Source organism: Schistocerca nitens, chromosome 8 (assembly GCF_023898315.1).
Source record: "Schistocerca nitens isolate TAMUIC-IGC-003100 chromosome 8, iqSchNite1.1, whole genome shotgun sequence".
Lineage (NCBI taxonomy): Eukaryota > Metazoa > Arthropoda > Insecta > Orthoptera > Acrididae > Schistocerca > Schistocerca nitens.
Window position 1 is genome coordinate 63153631 of NC_064621.1, and position 16627 is coordinate 63170257.

Consider the following 16627-nt stretch of genomic DNA (forward strand, 5'->3'; position numbering starts at 1 on the left):
AAGGGGTGATCATCATGGAGAAGAAGATAGTATGGGGAGGGTTTAGTTCCGGTAAGGCGACGGAAGGCTGACCAGAACTTGGACGAGTTTTAGGTAGGGTAGACTGGCGAGCTCATAGCGCCCCGTAAATGCACGTTAACGGGCAGCCCTTCCCCTTTCCCACCAGAGGGAGACACCGAAGCTGCGACTGCCACAGCGGCGCCACCGCCAGAAACGGAGGGCGACTGCTTCACACTACGCGCTGCGGCGCGCTCTTCAAAACAGCAACTTTTAACCACGGCTCATGCAGTTAGTACGTTCCACAAAAGTAACTAACATGTATTTTCCACAGCTGAGATGTGTGACTTTACATATGTAACTGTACTCAGCTGTCTCCAACTTGAATAATTCTTAACAGCACTTTGTAATAAACATTCTGAGCAGTTAATAGATTTATGTACAATATAGCTCAATTATCATTATCCGTGACCACTCTCTGCTACCATCAACGCCCAGTTCTAATAATGCACCCTCATGATGCAAATTTCACCCACCAATGCAATTCATCTCACCTCAGCTAAGCTAATAATTATCATGATCTGTTATCTTGCACACACGTGACGATTCTCTGCTAACGCCGATGCCCAACTCCTCTAGCAATGAAAACGAAGTTACTGCTTCTAACATTTCTGCGTCATACTATCTAATGGGAATTGCCGGCCACGGTGGTCTCACGGTTCTAGGCGCGCAGTCAGGAACCGTGCGACTGCTACGGTCGCAGGTTCGAATCCTGCCTCGGGCATGGATGTGTGTGATGTCCTTAGGTTAGTTAGGTTTAAGTAGTTCTAAGTTCTAGGGGACTAATGACCACAGCAGTTGATTCCCATAGTGCTCAGAGCCATTTGAACCATCTGAACCAATGGGAATTGGCTTAAACTAGTCAATAGGAAGTGGACACGCTGTTTCCAGGCAGACTCTCAAGCCTTAACATGATACCAAGACCACCACAACTTCACAGTGGGCTCCACAACAATATAGACTTCTGTATATTTCACAACATTAGTATTTTGCGTGATACTAACTTGCCATAAATATTACAAACAGCACGGGAGAAAGATTGTATCCATGACTTACACTCTTTTTAATGCGAGTACTTCATTCTTGCTCTTCCATTCTTATAGTTCTTTCTTGATTCTCATACGTGCTGTATGTTACCCGACTTTCCCTACAGCGTACACAATTTTTTCTGAAACTTTCCGACATCTTGCACCATTTTAGATTGTCAAATGTTTTTTCCAGGTCGACGATTACCACGAAACTGACATAATTTTCCTTAAGTCTTGTCTCCAGCAAACAATAGCAGCATCAGAACTGCCTCTCTGATAACTTCACCTTTCCCGAACTGATTGTAATATAACAGAGCCTAAGATTCTTTTCCATTCTTCTGGAACTTATTTTTGTCAGCATCTTGGATGCATGAGCTGCTAAGCTGATTATGCGACAGGTCTTGCACTTACGGGCCGCTGCCGTCTTTGGGATTGTGTGGGTCTTTTCGAAAAGTGTTATTAGAATGTCTCAAGTTTCACAGATGCATACGCCAGCTTAATTAGTCGTTTAATTGTCATTTTGCACAATCATTTCAATAAATTCAAAGCAATGTAATCTATATCCTCTGCGATATTTGTTCGTAAGTCTTGCATACCTCTGTCAAACTCTGACACTGATGCTGAAACCCCTATGTCTTCCAGATCAACTCACACCGTAGAAACACAAAATGTTTTTTAAAGAAATCTTTATTTCAAACACAATACTTCAATAATTATCCAGCATAACACACTACCTAATCTAATTGGTGTGCCTTATAATTAATACATTGACAGTTGCAGCTACACACTGACATAGGTGGCTGTTACTATGGAAAAGGTTAGTATATTTACTATTCTGCTCTACAAGTGTACAAAAGTTGTAATTCCTGCAGCGTTACAGGTGTGCCACAAGATCTTATAAAGCTACTGTTACTGGTCTGCCCACCGAGCTACTCCCAGTGGACATTGCCCTTGGCACTGGGCTAGTCCAAATTATTTGAACTCGCTGGAGTCCCTATCGTGTTAATGGTTGCTAATTGGTGTCTACATTCTATTCTAAACGCTACTAGTACCTAATAACTACTATACAGGGTGAGTCATAAATGAGGAAAAATATGTCGAGGAACGCATGCTGTTATGCGTAACACGTGACGCACTCTTGTTAATTTCGTTCTCCACGGTGTACTGTGTACGTAAAACAAAAATACCTCTTTACCATTGAACGAGATACAGACGAGCCTCACGATCACGACATATCATTCACCCGTAGGTAAAACACATGACACACCATTGGGCTGATGTGTATCTGCCAGCGTTTGAAACATACGAGAAAGAACAAATCCCATCGTAATGTATGCGAAATTGTATCAGAACTTGTGAATCACACGCTGTCGGCGGTAACGGAGTGTACAGTCCCATGTTAGGGAATGTGTGTCCCGTAAGCGGAAAGAGTAGTCAACGGCAGAAGTAAAACCGCGGCGTGTATGACGTGTTTACAACACCTCTGCGCTGCTCACTCTGCCCGATACTCGCCGTGTCGACAGCTGCTAACGGCCGCGTCGCAGTGTTGCTACAGTACTGTGGGAAATTTCACAAACGAGGAATACGCCGCCATCCACCTCATCTACGGGCTTGCAGATGGAAGAGCTGACGTTGCAAGGCAACTGTATCACGAGAGGTTTCCTAGCCGTTTGCCTTCCATCCCCCCAAAAACGTTTTACTCTGTGGACAGGCGCTTGTGGGAGTATAGTGCATGTGTAGCAGCTCCAGGACTTAGCGACCGTGGCCGACCGTCGACGTACAGTGCGGATGACGAAGAAAAAGTGTTACAAACTGTCGCGGAGGACCGAACAATAAGCACCAGGTCTCTCGCCACTGCGCTCGGAATGTCACAATCTACTGTTAAGCGAGTACTCCATAGAAACCATTACCATCCCTTTCACATTCAGAAGGTACAGGCATTATTGCTGGAAGACTACCAGAGGAGGCTGGACTTCCGCAACTTTATCCTACGGCGTCAGACCCACGACCAGCATTTTTCACGAACAATGCTGTTCACCGACAAAGCCTATTTCACGAAGGAGGGTATAGTGAATTCGCATAATTGGCACGAGTGGGCGGAAGAAAATCCCCACAGCACAGTGTTTCAAGGGTACCAACAAAGATGCGGTGTCAATATCTGGTGTGGAATTATTGATCACCATCTCATAGTGCCACATGTACTACCACATAGGTTTACAGGAGAGCGGTATCTGCGTTTCCTGGATGCTACATTAGCGAAATTGTTGGAAGACGTTAGTTTGGCCTCTCTTATGAACCTGTGGTACATGCATGATGGTGCACCCGCTCACTTCAGCGGCACAGTGCGACGCCACCTGGACAATGCCTTCCCTTCGAAATGGATCGGTCGTGGAGGCCCTGTAGCATGGCCAGCAAGATTGCCAGACCTGAATCCACTGGATTTCTTTTTGTGGGGACATCTGAAATCTGTGATTTACGAAGAAGAGGTTTTTGATGTCAACACCCTTCAACGCAGAATACAATATGTCTGTGATATTACGCAAAGAGATACAGACATGTTGGATCGTGTTCAGCAATCTTTCCTGTGAAGAGTTCAACTTTGCCACACACATCGTAGCCGTCATTTCGAACAGTACTTATAAACCGCCACTGCAGCTTCTACTCATTTGTTTCTGTGTTAGTTTCGATTTGTACAGCTGTACTGTATTCGTTTGTATTAACTGCCACGTACGTGTGTAGTTGTATTTTGTGTTCTGCATCTATGTACTCGTTCCTTAAAACTGAGTCTGGGACACAAAAACGAAGTTATAAAACATGCCTGTACAGTAGTACAGCCCCTCCTCACGTTCCTTTCCCTACGCCAACTAGCCTCGATGCATAATTCCGGCCAGCGTAACCGGTACGAGGAAGATGTGGGAGCTGTCACTGCTCGCTGCGTCACGCAGACCGTCGCTTAACGCCGCAAGCCTCGCCTTCTCGTGCGCGGATAGACTACCTGCAACACTCAGATGTTGTGGCCTGTTGCCGATCTCTCCCCTTGGCCAATGTCAGGCCACAGTAACACCCAAAAGTCCACCACACATTTCCAGATTTTTACCATTCAATTTAATTGTCATTTATTGGCACAGGAACATGCGGAAATCGAATTTATGTTTGTAGCTCAGTGTGTGACAATTCGCACAACATATTTTTCCTCATTTATGACTCACCCTGAATAAGTGCTTGTTGACAGATCGATGTTGGTGATACACCTGCCTCCCTAATCCAAGAGCGCGGTTGATCTCGACCGTAACGGCGATCAGCCGTTACTGGACAGGTGCATCTCGCTCTTAGTCCGTTCTTCTCATTCAGCGACCATTATGGTCCTTTATAAAATCCCTCTGATTCTTTTGTGATACCTCGTTTGCCAAGGTGTTAAGTGTCTGAAATGTACCGTCCTGTCTTAGTAAGGAAAAGGTGTCACTGTTGGGTAGTCGTTGTCGTAGCCCGGTTGCCACATTGTTGTATGTCAAGCAATCATAGATCACGTGATCAGTAGTGTCTTCTTCAGCACCACAGTCACACGCGGACGTGGCTCATTTCCCAAAACGACATAAATATGTCAGTATGGTCCATGCCCTGTAAGTAAGCACAGCAAACCGCTAGCCGGCTTAAAGTAAGCCATCTGTAACCTTTCCCTAATGTGAGGCAACAGATGGAAAGCCTTCCTCCCCGTTTCTTCATTTTCCCATGACTCTTGCCACAATTCCTCCCCTCTTCTTCTGATTGCAAATTTATCTCACCCCATTGTTATATCTTAGCCAGTAATGCCACCCGAGCCCGCTGCCAAAAGGTTGGCAGCATCAAAGTCCGGACGCCGTCCGCATAAGCAGCGCCAGCGAGACAGGAAATCGCCGCAAGTCTGCGCGCGCCACCGCTGGCTTCTGGCTTCTTAAGCGCTGGAGTCGCGAGCGCTAGCACAGTTCTGTATTCGCCGCTCAGTTGTATACTCGCCACCGAATTGTGTACTTGCTAGTCAGTTGTGTGTTCATCGCAGCAGATTTGTTGTTTGTCGTCAGCCGACGCTGACCTAGCCGCTCCGACTCGGACAGATTTCTGTAGACACGGAGTTCACTACTGTGTTTCTGTATCTTCGTTAATAAAGATAAGTACCGACTTTTATTTAATCAGAGTGTTTGGGTTTTCATCTTTCTGTTCACTGTTCCAGCGGACCGGTCGGCCCGCTATTAAAAGTGTGGCGGTGACTTCGTAAGCCGTTTCTACAGCGAATTGTTTGTCGCTACGAACGCCGCCACAAAACTGGCGACGAGGGCTTCCGAACTCGTGTGCAGGGCTGGTTCAACTTGTTTCTGGTTATACTAATTATAGCGATAAAATTTTGGGGGCTGGTTTAATTTGTGTTCACTATGTCTGCCGAATTACAACAGTTGATCTTGTTACAGAGTCAGCAAATACAAAGTCTGGTGGAAGCAATCGCCAAACAAGCGGCTAATCCTCCAACACAAAAGGAACAAGCACAGGCAGCACCGCCTTTCCGTGCTTTTGATGCATCAAGAGAAGAATGGCGAGAATATTTCGCGCAGTTGCAGGCGCACATGACAGTCTACAAAATCACGGGTACTGAGCGGCAGCTTTATTTAATTTCCACTGCAGGCGTGGAAGTCTATCGACTACTTTGTAAGTTGTTCCCGGAATCCAAGCCAGAAGCTTTAGACTATGACTTTGTTGTTAACAAGCTTGCTGAGTATTTCGAGTCGCGAGTTCATGTGGCAGCAGCCAGATTCAAGTTCTTCAGATTAAAGAAACTGCCACATCAATCTAATAAACAGTGGTTAACAGATTTACGGGGCCTCACCCGTCAGTGCCGATTTAATTGTGTGTGTGGAGCTTCCTACAGTGATGTCATGTTACGAGACGCTATTACTCAAAACATTGCAGATTCTCGTATTCGTGCTGCTATCTTAAAGTTGCCTGACCCGTCATTAGAGACTGTGATGAACATTATTGAAGCCCAAGATACTTTTGACTATGCTGAGTGTGCGTTAGATCAGCCATGTATTTCTCAAATTGCCTGTGCTAAGCAAGTTATGTCACGCCCGCGGCCCCACCGGCAGAGTCAGACTGTCAACACTAGCCGGCCGCGTCATGTTAAACACATTCGTCAGCCGCGTGTGCAAAATGATAGAGTTAAGTCTTGCCCTAAGTGTGTTCTTGCTCATCCTCGTGAACGTTGCCCGTTAAGAAACGCGGTTTGTCACTTTTGTCAAAGGAAAGGACACATCCAGACTGTTTGTTTGCGTAAACGCAAGAACAATTCTAGTGCTGCCCAGCCCATGGATATTCATGTTCTTCAAAGCCAGCCCGCCCAGAAGGTCGCGTTTAAAGACTCTTCCACGGTTCGTGTGGGTAATAAACTTGTTCGCAATAAGCCACCCACCCAGCCCTCTGCTATGCGACCCAAGCGTAATTCAAACGCTGTAAAAAGTAATGTACAGACTGCAAGTGAAGCGGGAGTTGTTGTTCCACCCGCCCAACCCACGAGTTGTCGTAAGCAGCGAACACGCGCTAAACGCGCTGATTTTGTGTCTTCCGCCGCCGCTGCACCGATCCAGAGACAATGTAATAAACTATTTGTGAAGCTACGCATCCAGGATAAGACCTTCAATTTTCAATTAGACACTGGTGCGTCTGTGACTCTCATAAATAGTGCTACGTATGCGGCTATCGGCCGCCCTAAACTTTCAGCGGCAAAACATTCTTTGGCTGCTTATAGTGGAGAACAAATTCCTGTGTTAGGTGTATGTAGCGTGCCAGCCACATTCCGTGGCAATACAAAAACAGTTTCATTCACAGTGCTCCGCGCTACAGACAGTGTAAACATTTTCGGATTAGACTGTTTTGACTTGTTTGGCCTATCTACCCAAGACAATGTGTTGCACATTAATTCTGTTGTTGTTCCTCAAGACAGCATAACCGATTTGTGTAAACAATACAGTGACATATTTAAAGACGAACTAGGTTGTGCTGCGAACTTTGCCGCTCATATTACGTTAAAAGATAATGCTCAGCCTCGATTTTTTCGTGCTCGTCCAGTGCCTCACGCCATCCGGGCACCTGTAGCAGATGAACTTCGTCGTTGGCAAAACAACGGTGTTATTCAACCCGTTTCAGCGAGCCAGTGGGCTTCTCCCTTAGTTATTATAAGGAAACCGTCTGGCAAGTTACGTTTGTGTGCTGATTTTAAGTCGACAGTTAATCCTCAGACTGTCATTGATTCTTTTCCTTTGCCTAGACCGGACGAGCTGATGGATAAGTTAGGGGAAGCTCGTTTCTTTTCCAAAATTGATCTCCGTGAAGCATATTTGCAATTGCCCCTCGACGAGCAATCACAACAGTATTTTGTCATAAACACGTCGTTGGGGTTGTTCCGTTTTCTGCGTTTGCCTCTTGGTTGTGCGTCAGCTCCAGCTGTTTTTCAGCGTTTTTTGTCACAACTTCTGGCTAATGTGCCATCGTGTTGCAACTATTTAGACGATGTTGTTGTGTCCGGTCGGACGCCTGCTGAACATTTCCGTAATTTGGAGTGTTTGTTTACAGTGTTGTCTCAGGCAGGCCTACGTTGCAACATCGATAAATGTTCATTTTTCCTTACGGAGATGGAGTATCTGGGACATGTTATTAATGCTCAAGGCATTCATCCCTCCCAGTCACATTTAGCAGCTATTCGTGATTTGCCCGCCCCTCGCAATCTGCATGAATTGCAAGCAGTTCTTGGCAAATTGACATATTATATTAGGTTTATACCTAATGCATCACAGATTGCTGCACCGTTGCATCGTCTCCGCCGTAAGAATGTTCCGTTTGTGTGGTCAGCTGATTGCCAATCAGCCTTTCAGCAGCTTAAAGAGGCTTTATTGAATGATCGTTGTCTGGTCCATTACGACCCTAACAAGCCTCTGGTGTTAGCTTGTGATGCCTCTTCTTTCGGCCTCGGTGCTGTGTTGTCTCACCGAGTCGGTAACACCGAACGTCCTATTGCGTTCGCCTCTAAATTGCTAAACAAAGCTCAGTGTAATTATAGCCAATTGGACAAGGAAGCGTTGGCTATTGTGTTCGGTGTCACAAAATTCCATCACTACCTCTATGGTAGACCATTCTATTTAGTAACAGATCACAAGCCCCTGACGTCACTGTTTCATCCGTCTAAACCAGTTCCTCAGCGGACAGCTCAGAGACTACAACGTTGGGCTCTTTTGTTATCACAATACCAGTATGAGATACTGTATCGCCCTACAGCTCAGCATGCAAACGCTGACGCGCTTTCTAGATTGCCGATTGCTGCGGATGATGTCTTCGATTCCTCTGACGACTCTTGCCATCAGATTGACGCCGATGAGCATCAATCCCTCCGGGATTTTCCGATTGATTATCGTCAGGTGGCACGTGAGACAGCTACGGATCCTCATCTGAGTTTACTATTACGTTTTGTTCAACGTGGTTGGCCGTCCAAGGCAAAGGACATATCGGATCCTGTGGTTCGTCGCTATTATCCGCAACGTCATCTGTTGTCTGTTTCGCACGGAGTTTTGCTGTTACGCACCGAGAATGACCAGCTTCGTGTAGTGGTTCCCCAAGTGCTCCAATCCAAGGTCCTCGACTTGTTGCATCAAGGTCATTGGGGAGTGGTCCGCACCAAGCAGCTTGCCCGCCGTCATTGTACATGGATCGGTATTGATAAGCAGATTACGCAGATGTCTACAGATTGTTCGACGTGTGCCGAACGCCAAGCTGCTCCGCCTCAACGCTATTTTGAGTGGGCACGCCCTGCCGGTCCCTGGCAGCGAGTACATATTGATTTCGCTGGTCCATATTGGAATTCTCGTTGGCTCATCGTGATAGATGCATTTAGTAATTTTCCGTTTGTTGTGCCCATGCAGTCTACAACGTCTGCACAAACTATACAGGCGTTGACTTCAATTTTTTGTATTGAGGGTCTTCCAGAAGTTTTAGTGTCTGACAATGGTCCACAATTTACCTCTGCTGAATTTGAAAGTTTTTGTTCTGCCAATGGCATTCGACATGTTCTTACACCGCCGTTCCACCCTCAATCGAATGGTGCAGCGGAACGTTTTGTACGCACATTCAAGGATCATATGGATCGCCTTCGTGCTACGCACTCTCGTCAGCAGGCCCTCATCACGTTCCTGTCGTCGTACCGGACCACGCCGCGCGACGGCTCTTCGCCTGCGGAGCTTCTCCACGGCCGTCGTCATCGCACCCTACTACGGTTGTTGCACCCCCCGGATCGACCCGCCGCTTCTGAGCATCGCACGCGTTTTCAGCGCAACGACGCCGTTTTTTTTCAGAGTTTATCACGGTCGCCGTCGTTGGGAACGTGGTACCGTGATAAGTGTCCAGGGTCGCGGTTTTTATACTGTTCAAGGTGCTACTGGGGTGCACAGGAGGCATCAGAACCAGTTGCGCCGTGCTGGCCGCCCGGATTCTGCCGCTCGTTCTTTGTCCACAGATTTGGTCCGCGGCGGGTTCCAGCCGCGCCTTCCGACTTCGCTGCCGCCCCCAGGGCAGCAGCAGCAGCCGTCGCCGCTACCACGCCGACAGCCCGTCCCGTTGATGCCTCCCGCGCAGCTTCATCCGGGAGCGCCCCAGGTGGTCGCTCCGGCGCCTGCGGTCCTTCTTCAGTCGCCACCGCCTTCGGAGCTGATGGACGTCGACCCCTCAGCCGGGCCGCCTTCCCAAGCGGTGGCTGTGCAGCCTGTCCTGCAGCCACTTTCCTTGGGCACCCCCAAGGAGTCTGACACCGCAGCGCCTTGTCCGGCACCCACTCGGCAGCCGTCGACGCAGCGTCAGGAGACGCTGCCTCTCTTCGTGGGTCCCGACGCCCCGTCGCGTCCAGTACCAGAAGCTGCGCCCGTGGTCACAGGCGTGCACCCTGACCTCGGTTTTCAGTCGGTGTTTCCCGAGGCCCCGCGCAGCCAATGCTGGGGTGCGGACCGGGGACTGCCATCGACAACAGTCTCCGCCCCGGTCTCTTCTGCTACGCCTGCGGCCAGACCCCTCCCCCACCGTCGACGCTCGCCACGTCATTATTCAACGACGGTGCGGCGATTTGGGGAGGAGGAGTGTTATATCCTAGCCAGTAATGCCACCCGAGCCCGCTGCCAAAAGGTTGGCAGCATCAAAGTCCGGACGCCGTCCGCATAAGCAGCGCCAGCGAGACAGGAAACCGCCGCAAGTCTGCGCGCGCCACCGCTGGCTTCTGGCTTCTTAAGCGCTGGAGTCGCGAGCGCTAGCACAGTTCTGTATTCGCCGCTCAGTTGTATACTCGCCACCGAATTGTGTACTTGCTAGTCAGTTGTGTGTTCATCGCAGCAGATTTGTTGTTTGTCGTCAGCCGACGCTGACCTAGCCGCTCCGACTCGGACAGATTTCTGTAGACACGGAGTTCACTACTGTGTTTCTGTATCTTCGTTAATAAAGATAAGTACCGACTTTTATTTAATCAGAGTGTTTGGGTTTTCATCTTTCTGTTCACTGTTCCAGCGGACCGGTCGGCCCGCTATTAAAAGTGTGGCGGTGACTTCGTAAGCCGTTTCTACAGCGAATTGTTTGTCGCTACGAACGCCGCCACAAAACCCATAATCCTATAATCTCCATAGTCTTTTCAATATTTCCATTGGTTACCCAATACTATGTTGCCTGTTCACGGATTCTAAGGATTCTAATGTCTAGAGGACATAGCCCCATCGCCGGCCGTGGTGGCAGAGCGGTTCTGGGCGCTTGAGTCTGGAACCGCGCGACCGCTACGGTCGCAGGTTCGAATCCTGCCTCAGGCACGGATGTGTTTAATGTCCTTAGGTTAGTTCGGTTTAAGTAGTTCTAAGTTCTAGGGGACTGATGACCTGAGCTGTTAAGTCCCGTAGTGCTCAGAGCCATTTGAACCATTTTTGAACATAGCCCCATCAACACCAGAAAAGCCCCCCCCCCCCCCCCCCCTGGAGTTGTCCTATACGCTCCAACAGAGCGTAACTCCATATTTCGCTTTTCCCTCCTCACAGCCATGGCAGGTATGACCCTCGTGAGCATGTGTGCCAAAACTGCCGTCCCATATCCTACTACAGAGGTTAATATGCTGTTGTGGTTAAATCTGATTAAGTCGGGTGACAAATGGCATTTTTTGTGCCAAATGTTATTTAGATTATTTAAAACTTCTAAAGATCGTTGGGCTACGGCATCTATATACTACATTTTTCGTCTATAATTACCCCTAAATATCGAGCCTCACGGCGCTGAATAACTGATGTTCCTTCTATCCTCACAGTGGGATTCCTAATTAGCTACTTTTGAGCAGCAAATATGTTGACTTATTTGGTGACATTTTCATTTTGGATTTGTGGTACCATTCAGCAAGTGATGGCATGGCCCATTCAACTTTAGGTTCGAAGTCCTCGCGGCTACGGCGACCGACCAGCAGGAGGAGGTCGTCTGCGTAGGCTGTCACGTATAGCACGTCCTCACTGGGTTGTAGTATTTCCAGCAATGGCTCCATATTTGTATCCCAAAAGAATGGCCCCAGGACAGAGCCCTCTGGACATCCCTTGGTGATCGCTTTACTTATTTTTCCGCTGGGCGATGATAACTAGACCTGCCACTCCTCACAATAGCTCCTCAGACAGTCATAGAGTGGCCCTGGATATTCCTTCTCCCATAAGCAGGAGAAGAGCGAGGTCCACCACAGGATAGTCACCACGGTGCCCACCACATACTTATGCGGGGCTGAGCTGCCGACGTCGGCCGCCAGGGCGATTGCGTCAGATGCCGATTGCTCCGGCTGAAACCCAAACTGCCTGTCGCTCGTCCCGCACAGCACCCTGTGTGCCGCCAGTCTGTCAGATAATAGCCTCTCAAATATTTTCCCCAAAACATCTAGAAGACATATTACCCGACAGGACTAGGCTACCATTAGATCTTTATCATTACCCTTATTTATGATAACAACATTTGCCTTCTTCCAGATTTTTGGAAATTTGCCAAGCCTCAGGCATTCGTTATAAAGCCTAGTAAGAGGTGCAACTAGCTGAGGGGCGAGGAACTCTGCTACCTGCATTTACATCACACTCCGCGAGCACTTAACTGCGTGTAGCGGAGGGTACTGCTGGTACGACTAACTGATCACGCTTAGTAATAATGACTGTCGGTCAGCCTTCGTCGTTGTTGTTGTTTTTGTTCTGGTCTTCAGTCCTGAGACTGGTCTGATGCAGCTCTCCATGCTACTCATCCTGTGCAAGCTTCTTCATCTCCCAGCACCTATTGCAACCTACATCCTTCTGAATCTGTTTAATGTATTCATCTCTTGGTCTCCCTCTACGACTTTAACCCTCCACGCTGCCCTCCGAAACTAAATTGGTGGTCCCTTGATGCCTCAGAACATATCCTACCAATTGATCCCTCCCTCTTGTCAAGTTGTGCCACAAACTCCTCTTCTCCCCAATTTTAGTCAGTACCTCCTCATTAGTTACGTGACATACCCATCTAATCTTCAGCATTCTTCTGTAGTACCACATTTCGAAAGCTTCTATTGTCTTCTTGTCCAAACTATTTATCGTCCATGTTTCACTTCCATACATGGCTACGCTCCATACAATTACTTTCAGAAACGACTTCCTGACACTTAAATCTATACTCGTCGTTAACAAATCTCTCTTCTTCAGGAACGCTTTCCTTGCCATTGCCAGTCTACATTTTATATCCTCTCTACTTCGACCATCATCAGTTATTTTGCTCCCCAAATAGCAAAACTCCTTTTCTACTTTAAGTGTCTCATTTCCTAATCTAATTGCCTCAGCATCAGCCGACTTGATTCGACTACATTCCATTATCCTCGTTTTTCTTTTGTTGATGTTCATCTTATATCCTCCTTTCAAGACACTATCCATTCCGTTCAACTGCTCTTCCAAGTCCTCTGCTGTCCCTGACATAATTACAATGTCATCGGCGAACCTCAAAGTATTTATTTCTTCTCCATGGATTTTAATATCTACTCCGAATTTTTCTTTTGTTTTCTTTACTGCTTGCTCAATATACAGACTGAATAACATCGGGGAGAGGCTACAACCCTGTTTCACTCCCTTCCCGACCACTGCTTCCCTTTCATGCCCCTCGACTCTTATAACTGCCATCTGGTTTCTGTACAAATCGTATATAGCCTTTCGCTTCCTGTATTTTACCCCTGACACCTTTAGAATTTGATAGAGAGTATTCCAGTCAACATTGTCAAAAGCTTTCTCTAAGTCTACAAATGCTAGGAACGTAGGTTTGCCTTTCCTTAATCTTTCTTCTAAGATAAGTCGTAAGGTCAGTATTGCCTCAAGTGTTCCAAACTGATCTTCTCCGAGGTCAGATTCTACCAGTTTTTCCATTCGTGTCTAAAGAATTCGCGTTAGTATTTTGCAGCTGTGGCTTACTAAACTGATAGTTCGGTAATTTTCACATCAGTCAACACCTGCTTTCTTTGGGATTAGCTGTAATTCCTCGCATTTTCTCGTTGTGATTATTTCGCGTGTTGTATGTGGGAGCAAGCAACATGTTGTCCGGTTCTTCCCGTAAAGTTCTCTCTCTAAATTTGAATAGTAAGCGTTTCGTGATGCACAACGCCTCTCGTAACGCTTGCTACTGGATTTTGTTGAGCAATTCTGCAACACTCTCTCGCCGACTAATCGATCTCATGACAAAACGTGCTGCTCTCCGTAGGATCTTCTCAGTCTCTTCTATCAGTCCTAACTGATAAGGATCCCAGATAGATGCCCAATACTGAAGAACAGGTCGAACGAACGATATTCTTCCTATGTATCTCAGTGTGGCATTTGCTTTTCCTGCTACTTACTATATGTGGTCATTCCACTTTAGTTCGTTCTGGATAGTTCCTCCCACATATTTTACAGCAGATATTGTTTCCAGCAGTTTGTCATCAATAGTGTAGCTGTGCAGTAGTGGATTTGTTTTCCTATGCATGTGCAATATGTTATATTTATTTATGTTCAGGGTCAACAGCCAGAACCAGCGCCAGTCATCAATCTTCTGCAGGTCATTCTGCAAATTGATAATGTCTTCTGGCGTTGCTACTTTATTATAGACAACCGCAGCATCTGTGAACAGTCTTAAAGAGCTTCCGACGCTTTCTATTAGATCATTTATATACACTGTAAACAGTAACAGTCCTATCACACTTCCTTGGGATAGTCTGAAAAACACATTTACATCTGCCGATTTTGTTACGTTAAGAGCGAATTTCTGAGTACTATCTACAAGGAAATCTTGCATCTAGTCGCAAATCTGTCTGATACTCGGTAAGCCCGTATTTCATTCACTGGCAGTGCTGGTTGGGTTGGGTTGTTTTGGGGGAAGAGACCAAACTGCGAGGTCATCGGTCTCATCGGATTAGGGAAGGACGGGGAAGGAAGCCGGCCGTGCCCTTTCAAAGGAACCATCCCGGCATTTGCCTGGAGCGATTTAGGGAAATTACGGAAAACCTAAATCAGGATGGCCGGACGCGGGATTGAACCGTCGTCCTCCCGAATGCGAGTCCAGAGTGAGCATTGCTGGACGGTGTTAAATACCTCCATGAAGTCAAAGAACACGGTATCAATTTGAGCACCATTGTCTAAAGCGCAGTGGATCTCATGAAGGAACAGAGAGAGTTGAATTTCGTAAGATCTCTGTTTGCGGAATCCATGTTGATTTTTATAAGGATTTTTCGTTCTCCAACAACGTCATAATTTTTGAACACAAAAGATGTTTCATAATTCTATAACAAATTTACATCAACGCTGCAGGCCTATAATTACGTCCATCTTCCTTACGATCCTTCTTGAAAAAGGAAATGACCTGCGCTTTTTTGCAATCGCTGGGTACTTTTCGTTGCTCCAGCGATCTACGATAAACTGCTGCTAGTAGGGGAGAAAGTTCTTATGCATAATCTTTGTAGAATCTTATAGGTATATCATCTACTCATGATGCCTTTCCCTTTCGAAGCTTTTTTTTTTTTTGTTTTGGTTTTAGGGCGCAAAACTGTTATGGTCATTAGCGCCCGGTCTGTGACTTAGGAAAAGGTAAAAAAACGACCGATTGTAGTTGCTTTTCCACTGTACTATCGGATATCTAAATGTATGCCATTTTGCTGTTCAAACGGTGATGGAAAAGCTGAATCGTGTTACGATCTTAGATGGTGACACAATTTCGGAAGACTGAATTAAGTACTTCGGCCTTATCTCTGTTAATTTTGATTTCGATTCCAGTATTTTCAAGAGTGAATGAATAGAGGAATTCGAACTGTTTACTGATTTTACGAAAGATGAAGACGTCTTCGGATTATTATTCAGATCGATTGATAAAATTTTACTTTGAAAACATTAAATGCCTCTCCCATTGATCTCCTTACACTCATTTTCGTGTCGTTCAGCTTTTGTTTGTCAGCTTGGTTTTGACTTCTCTTAAAATCGTGCTGAAACTCTCTTTGTTTACGTAGCACTCTTACAACAGGCTATTAAACCATAGTGGGTCTTTCTCATCCCTTAAGACCTTGCTCGGAACATACTTGTTTAAGGCGTATTTCAATTTTTTCCGTCTGTGTTCCACATCTTCCTCGTCAGAACTGAGTACCCGATGCTGATTTCTCACGTACTGTGTCATTTGTATCCTCTCTCTCCTGCTAAGCAACGATATTTTCCTACCTTTCTGAATATTGCTTGTAAAACCCACAATCAGCATTATGATCACTGATACCTCCCTCTACGTTTCGATAAGTTCATTCATTTTTGTTGCTAGGAGGTCTAAGGCATTAATTTCGCGAGTTGTTTCGCTAATTATTTGTTCGAAGAAATTTTCGGACAACACATTCAGTTTTGATGGCATGACTCTCCCAATCTATACGTGGTAAGTTGAAGTCACCCCCTATTACAGCGGCATGATCAGGAAAATTAACTAGCGATATTGTGCAAGATCTCTGTGAGGTGCTTTACCACTACTGTTCTTTACCCAGACGATCTATAAAAGCATCCGATTACCATTCTTGACGATTATGATGCTTAATTTCACCAAGAGTAGTTCACATTAGGAATGCGTTATAGCCTTGCTAGATATACTCCAATAAATACGCTGTCCCCATTGGCGGCTAACCTATCTTTAAATATTCCAATCTGAATTTAATATTTCTTATTGACTTCCTGTTTCAGCCAAATTTCTGTTCCTAATACTATATGGGCATTATTTCTTCAATAGTTAGTACTAATTCTGGGATATTTACCTGGATGCTTCTGCAATTTATTGATATCATATAAACCTTTCATATATCTGATCTGCATGAACGGACATTTTCTGAGAACATTGTGGCTGATATAACTTTGATTTTGGCAAGCAGCTCGTCTCTGAAACCAAGGGGGGTTTCTCTAATCTAAGAAAACCCCATGTGCACACTAATACACGTATTCAACCCCCCTTGTAGCCGCTAGCAGCTTGAAGCGCACGCC